Genomic DNA, 7173 nt, shown 5'->3' on the forward strand with positions numbered 1-7173 from the left:
GAATGCTTCAGATAAAAGCATTACGAGGCAAACTGGATTTCATTCAGCAACTCTTGTGAGTGCTTCTGATCCATAGGAATGTTATGCAGAAAACCAAGCTTTATGTAGTATAGCCAATTTTAATACTCTACCTATGAAAATCTTGTGCTGAAAAAACTTTATTTCTGTAGGATTTTAATCTTGGAAAAGGACATGTGTTCTGGTTCAACACTTTTAGACAACCTGTTGTTTGCAATACTAGATGAACCTGGGTGGTTGATTTTGATCAACACCTATTAAGATTAGATCCACCTTAAAAGCCTCTGCAGAGTGAAATTCAGGAACGATATTCTGCTGCAGCGAATGCATTTATTCTCAAAGTGAAATGCTATAGCGGTCAAATCTCGTTATGACTGCTACAAATTTTCACGGTTTCCATGCTCAGTACTAATGGACGAAAATTTGGAACTCCATGCAAGTTCCATGCTGTAAATCGTTTGCACGCAGCTGTATGTAGCAGTTTTGCACTGCAAGAAATAGAGGTAAGAAGCAAGCTCACAGTTCAAGCAAAGTTTTATTCCCTGAATATATGGTACATTCCAGCACCAGCACCAGTACTTGTAGTGACGATTTCTGTTCACATTTGCAGACTTTGCTTTTGAAGCATCACAAATGCAGGAAAATCAGTAATCTGAAACTGCAATGTTCAGACCAGCAGAACATATTTTATTAATGTGCAACCCACCATCATTAACACTGCAAAGTACAACCAGTATACTACCAGTTAAAATTAGGCTGTATGACTAAGAACCTAATCGAATATTCCAAGCTCCAACTACCTAGCCCCCAGCAATTTACCGACAGCCCACCAACAGCACATCTGAAGCAAGTATACAGGCATCAGTTCCCCACTTCCTCTGGCAGAATAAAATCAGCCCTGCTCTAGCGGCTACGACTACTGACCTAGGACTTGACAAATTCTCAAATGAAACCGCACAGAATTTTAATAGTTCCTTTAATTTTCATCATGAAGGTGAGGAAGGCATGGAGAAAAAGCTGAGAAGCAGCCTGACTAGCTCCGGCTTCCCAGAAATACTTTTGGCGATTGTACAGCATACCAAAGTGCACTTAACTCAAGATCAAAAGATGACATGTACAGCAAATTAGACAAAGAGCATTAAGCAGATAAAAAGGATAGCATTATTAACAGCAATTCAATGCATTTTCATTGGAAAGAAATATTTAAAAGAACACTAACACATCCATTAAAAAAAATAAACCCTGATACCTACAGAAAGCAGTTCCAGTTGAAACAGTATGTGTCATATTGATGAAAAATTGAGTAAGCTTAAATTGCACAACAATTTTTAGAAGCGGTGAAAAAACACATACATTTAAATCTACTACAATGATTGTGGCCCTTTCACAAAGAGCAGATGTTGTGGCCTGATGATGCACAAAAAATGATAAAAATGCCTACACAGTTGTTACGAGTGAAAAATACACTCATACTTTAAGAACTTTCCTTGACAAAGGTTTTTTGTTCAGTAGCTTCCTTTTTGCATGTGCCTCAGTTAAAGCTCCATAAATTCGATGGTTGGAATTCGAAAAGACCCATCGAATCCACAAGCACCAAGCTGGCATCCATGTTTTTCGAGAAACCTGAGGACTGACGTTACCTAGAATGAAATTATATTCCTGTTGATTATCACCAGGCTGACCACTGTCACACTGGGGTGAGAAATGTGCATTATTTCTACAAATAAACGAATCTGTGTTCTTTACCTGAGGAGAAAAGATGGCAACCGCCCTGGCGACAGACATCTTCTCAAAGTTACTCGGCCAAAGGGGCTTTTTCGTCAAGCACCTGATGAGCTTGAAAGCACCTTGCTTTTCTTGTATGTCATGTAGGTTCCTGTGACAAAATTCAATGTTACACTATGTTTTTGTAAAGGCAAGAAAAGCTACACTTTTACCTCAGGTAGTCTGGAACGATCAGCACTCCATTATTCCTGAAAATCCTTCTTGTGTCGAGGAACTGATTCCTTACGTTCTTGATTACATGGCAATAATGAAATGAAAGGAAGAGTGGCCGATCTGGATCAAGAGGGTGGCTGGACGGAATCAGTCACTACTGTTAGCAAGCCAGTGAAACTGTTAACCGTACATATTTGCTTTTAGCATATTTTGCTGTTATGATAGGAGATCTATCCATAATAAAAGGCTTTGCAACCTATACCAAAAGTCTGGCTTAGCAACTACTCACGTGACAACAGCAAGTATATGGCCGCCGGACAAGCTGGCAAAAAACTTGCAGTTAGTGCTGTGGTTATCAGCAACTAACCTCACCACCTGAAAGCCGGCTCCTTCGATTGATGTCATCACTTGCAGAGAAAGGAGCTCGAGCTGCTCTCCTGTCAGACCCTTAGTGAACTAATACCCTACAGGGAGCCTGAAATTTTTGTAAAAAAACTCAGTGTCAGGTGAATGACAAGATATTCTCTTGCGGGATTGAAAACAATTTGCACAGGTCCACGTGTCGCTCATGTGCACTAGCCAAATATCCTATATACCTGTAGTGGGTAGAAAGTCCTACAAAGACAAAACAGAGCAGATGAGTTGCGAGTTTCTCTTCTAAGCCAAAGTCCACTTCAGCTCCTCCAAGGTCCACGAATCCAAGCACGGCATCTGACTGTTTCTGATAAACAGGGACATCTCGTCCATCACTAGGGATCCACAGCGAGCCTGCAAGAATTACACAAGACCATGGCTCTGATATTTTCACCTCTAGGAAAAAAATTACCTCTTTGGAGAGTAGTTTCACTTCTGCGTGAAGGCGCTGATTGATGAGAGAGGACACTACTTCTTCAGTACATGCACCAATGTACCGCTTGAGAGTAGACCGACTTGGCAGAGACAAGACACAAGTCTCCCGAAGAAGGCGGTACCCTGCTGGTGACTTTGCATGCCAAAGAACGCATTTGCGTATTGTCTCCTCTCGCCATCGCCCTTTTTTTTCTGCTCATGAAAGCCAGCTGCTCTTGAAGAAAGAGTGCTTTTTCATTGTTCTCCTCCACCTTTTCCTGCAAGTATGACATTGAATAACACGTCGCAGGCTGCATGCATGAATGGGAACTTTTGTAAAAGAATGTTCAAATAGAGATCAGTTCGTACCTGGAGGACTGCGACGTTTGTTTTCTTCATCAAAACTTCCATCTTTTTTGTCTGCTGTTTCAAGACAGTGAGCTCTCCTTGCAATTTTTCCTGCTTTTTCCGGAGCCTTTGACATTTCCGGGTGAGGTTTTTCACTTGCCTCAGAAGATTTGTCATCCGTGAAAAAGAAAGCCTCCTCTGAACTGTACATGGCCTGGTCACCTTTGATGAACTTGTGAGGCTGTGGGAGGACTTGCTACACTCGGGCTTCTCATATGTTTCAGGAAAGCAAAAAGCAGATTTAGATGAAGGCAGATATGGAAGCACAGATGGAAATTCACTCACAGGTACCTTCACCGGTGGTACCTGTGAATGACCTTGGGAAAGTAGCAACAGTGCTTCTGTCAATATTCCAGCATCTTCATGGGCTGTATCACTATCAGACACACCTATGATTGTCAGTTGGTCGGTCCTTTCAGATGGAGAGCAATCAGGGTTGGGGATGTCTAGCCTGGAACATTAAGAACCTCTTTTGTATTTATATGTTGAGTGGTTTTCGAGTTAAGTGACGAAGCCTATATTATATAGACACAATATTCAGGTGAGCCCAAATGGAGAATATTGATGCAAAACATTTGCTTAGTTCTCTTGGCCTTCATATGAGGCTTGCTTCCCGACAGCCCCTGCACAGCTTTCCTTTTCACAGCTTTTCGCTCCTTCTTGGGTGGTTCCTGCAGGTAGACTGGGTAACTTGGGAATATTGAAGGTATGGCATCTGGTTTCAACTTTCATATCCTCAATTCTTCCCTGAAGTCTTCAGGTTTGAAATGCAAGCTGCAGACCTTGCTGCGGTCGCTCGGCACCCATGGCTGCTTCCCTGGGCCTGCGAATATATGTGTGTGTATAGTTTTGCATCACAAAGTTCTGGTGGCAGGCAATGTAAGCAGAAAATTTACTAATAATGGGGAGACCACTGCATGACACTTAAGGAATGCTTGTAGGCTCAGTATCTAATCACTACTCCAATTTACTACCGGCTGTATGCGTTAACGACAGCTGCACTTGTGCCTGTCGCCTTTGATGAGAACGACCACGCTGTTCTGCCGGGTTAGTGATAGTTTTGTCAAAGCACAGTGTTCGCACAAAACAGAGTAAAATGCACTAAAACAAGCTTCTCATCAAAATAAAACTTGTACCCCTGCCACGGCCATGTGCACGGCTTGGTCAGGCTAGAGCATGACAAAAGGCAAATGCAGTTGCTCAGCACTGTAAGCGACGTCCACGAGCCTCGCTTGTGTTTCTAGCCGTCAGCAAACATACTACACCAACAAAATACTCTAGCTTTCTAGCTGCATATCGTAGACAGGTAGACACGTGACGTGAAAACTGACTAGTCATTTAGCGGATTCTCACGGTGTATGGAATTCAACTTTCTCAGCAGCTTACCTTCTGCCTGTCGAGAGATCTTCTTCAACCCCTCGTGTCGAATTACAGTACCGGGAAACTCGTGGAACGATATCCCAGTCGTGATCCTTGCCCGCCGCCCACTTGACTTGCAGAAAGGAATGCAACAGTGCACCATAGCGGGAAACGGTGTTAATGCTGTCGTGCCCTAATGCTGTTGTTGACTGGATTCGCTAAGTGACACACGATCACCTCTGAATGCCACAAAAGCAAACACCTTCGGCACGCAACAACAAACGGAGGTCGTAGAGGTCGTAGCGGAGAGCAAAGCTGGCAAAGCGATGGGGGTAAGTTGCAGCGCCACAGCTTGTGGCGGCAGTTTGGCGAACTAAAAAAAACGAGACAAGCAAAAGCAAATCTGGCGACAGGGGGAGAGCCAGCATGAACAGGTCAGAAGTTGATAGAGGGGATCGTGATTTTAACGCACGCTATCAGGTGGTGGGATCACGGGGGGGGACACACTCTCTTTTTTTTACTATATCTTTACTTTTTAAGACTAGGCTTCAAGGTTGTCACCGGCCGTTCCCTCCTCATTTTTTTTTGCTCCGTGGTTCCAAAAGACTGTAAAGTGAGCAGGATGAGACTAATATACAAAGGCAAGGGAAACAGGGACAACATTAAATCCTACCGATCAATTACGGTCACATCAGTTATTTACAGGCTAGCAATGCAGATGGTGAAAAGGTGAATGGAAGAATGGGCAGAGTGTGAGGATATCTTGGGAGAGTTGCAGAACGGTTTCCGAAAGGACAGACGGTTGGAGGACAATCTATTTGTCATAACGCAGTGTATAGAGATAGCTGAGGCAAGTCGGAGGCCTCTATGGATGGCATTTTTAGACATTAAGGGGGCATATGACAATGTGAATCAGGAAAAACTTTGGGACCAATTGAAGAGATATGGTGCCGATAGAAATCTGGTTGAATATCTACAACGTGTATATTCAGACAATGAGGTCGTAGTAACCCTGGAGGGAGTAACTACAAAACCAGCTAAAATTAAGAGAGGGCTAAGGCCAGGCTGCCCACTATCACCCCTACTTTTCATAGTATACGTGAGCCAAATGGAAAAGAGGTTGGAAGAGAGTAGGGTAGGAGTTGACGTGAGTTATATGCAGGATGGCCAGAAGGTAAACCAAGTGTTGGCTGGACTAATGTATGCGGATAATATTGTTCTACTAGCAGACAAGCGAGATAGGCTGCGGGAACTAGCTAAAATCTGTGGTGAGGAGGGCAACAAGCTAGGACTCCAGTTCAGTAGAGAGAAGTCAGGGATAATGGTGTATAATGAGGAGAGGGGAGACCCACTAGAAATACAGGACACTATGATAGACCATGTGAGAACTTATAAGTATCTAGGTGTATGGCTAAGTGAAGGGAAAAAATATTTGGAAGAGCATGAGAGGATTCTGAAGGATAAAGGAAAAAGGAATTCAGACATTATGAAGCATAGAGCACTATGGAACTATAATAGGTATGAGGTGGTTAGAGGGGTATGGAAGGGAATCATGGTACCGGGCCTCACATTTGGAAATGCAGTCCTGTGCATGTAATCAGAAGTACAGTCAATTAAGTCTAGAGGTCAGACAAAGAAGTGTAGGAAGGCTAGCCTTGGGAGCCCATGGGAACACTCCGAATGAGGGAGTCCAGGGAGATATGGGTTGGGCGTCGTTCCCACTGAACACACAACGTTTACCAGACTTTTTGAAACATCTAAAAAAGCTAGGACCTCTAGGGCTTATCGAGATGTCTTATAGGCATCTTTGTCTTCGCGTTTTACAGAGGTTTAAGAGAAGACGTTGAGAAGATAACTGCTTAAGACTTTTAGCATCTAAGTTGCAGCAAAACGTTTATAAGATCTAGATTTTTAGTCGTCTGGAAGTACTCTTGCGTCATCTATCGTTTTATTAATTTCGACTGCATGCTGCCGTGCCTTTGTTGAACACGATTGTATTCCCCACAACATGCATATGGATGCGCATGTGGATAATTAACGCGGGTCAGCTAGAATCGTTCATCAAGAGCCAAAATATCTCGATTATAAGTTGACTACAGGCGAAACTATGTGCGTTGCGCCGCCGCCCGGCTGTGGGCGCAACCACGTGCCGTGCACAGGCGCGTGGCCTCCGCGATCGCAGCGAGCGCGCGCCGCCGCCGGAGCAGATCGCGGCGGCCACATGCCCGAGAAAAAAAAGTAACGAGCTAGCTCAAATGCCTGAGAAAAATTGCTAAGACAAATATTTGTGACTGATTTCTACTCCCTTTTTATGTTTAATTAAAAATTGTCGTGATGAATCTTTTTGATGACGTAGTTCAGCCAATGACCATCGTTCGCGCCTTTTTTACCAAGTAACGGCATTTTTGTCTGATGCAACCAGTTGCCGCCTGTGTCTTGGCCAATCCCCCGCAGTGGGTACGCGCCGTTATCTGGAGGACAGACAACAACAACAACCGTGCGGCGAGGAGCATAAGCTGCGTCGACCCGTTCGCGTAATCGCCGACTCTGCAGAGACGACGCCGTTTGCGTCGGACCACCGCTTGAAAGTAAGCTTCAAATAACGGGATTTTTGTCTCACGC

At 44.0% G+C, this 7173-nt stretch overlaps 1 pseudogene across 1 annotated transcript; it reads right to left on the bottom strand.

Annotated features, from left to right (window-relative positions):
• Positions 1 to 809: 809 nt before the first annotated feature.
• On the bottom strand, positions 810 to 6954 carry LOC149357303 (uncharacterized; annotated as a pseudogene). Its single transcript, XR_016289371.1, has 6 exons — positions 6942 to 6954; positions 4835 to 4924; positions 4579 to 4684; positions 3154 to 3643; positions 1956 to 3062; positions 810 to 1894 (listed from the first exon to the last, which is right to left on the bottom strand). The product of XR_016289371.1 is annotated as an uncharacterized LOC149357303 (transcript).
• Between the last annotated feature and the right edge of the window lie 219 nt (positions 6955 to 7173).

Source organism: Amblyomma mixtum, chromosome 3, assembly GCF_055824585.1.
Source record: "Amblyomma mixtum isolate Tamu chromosome 3, ASM5582458v1, whole genome shotgun sequence".
Taxonomy (NCBI): domain Eukaryota; kingdom Metazoa; phylum Arthropoda; class Arachnida; order Ixodida; family Ixodidae; genus Amblyomma; species Amblyomma mixtum.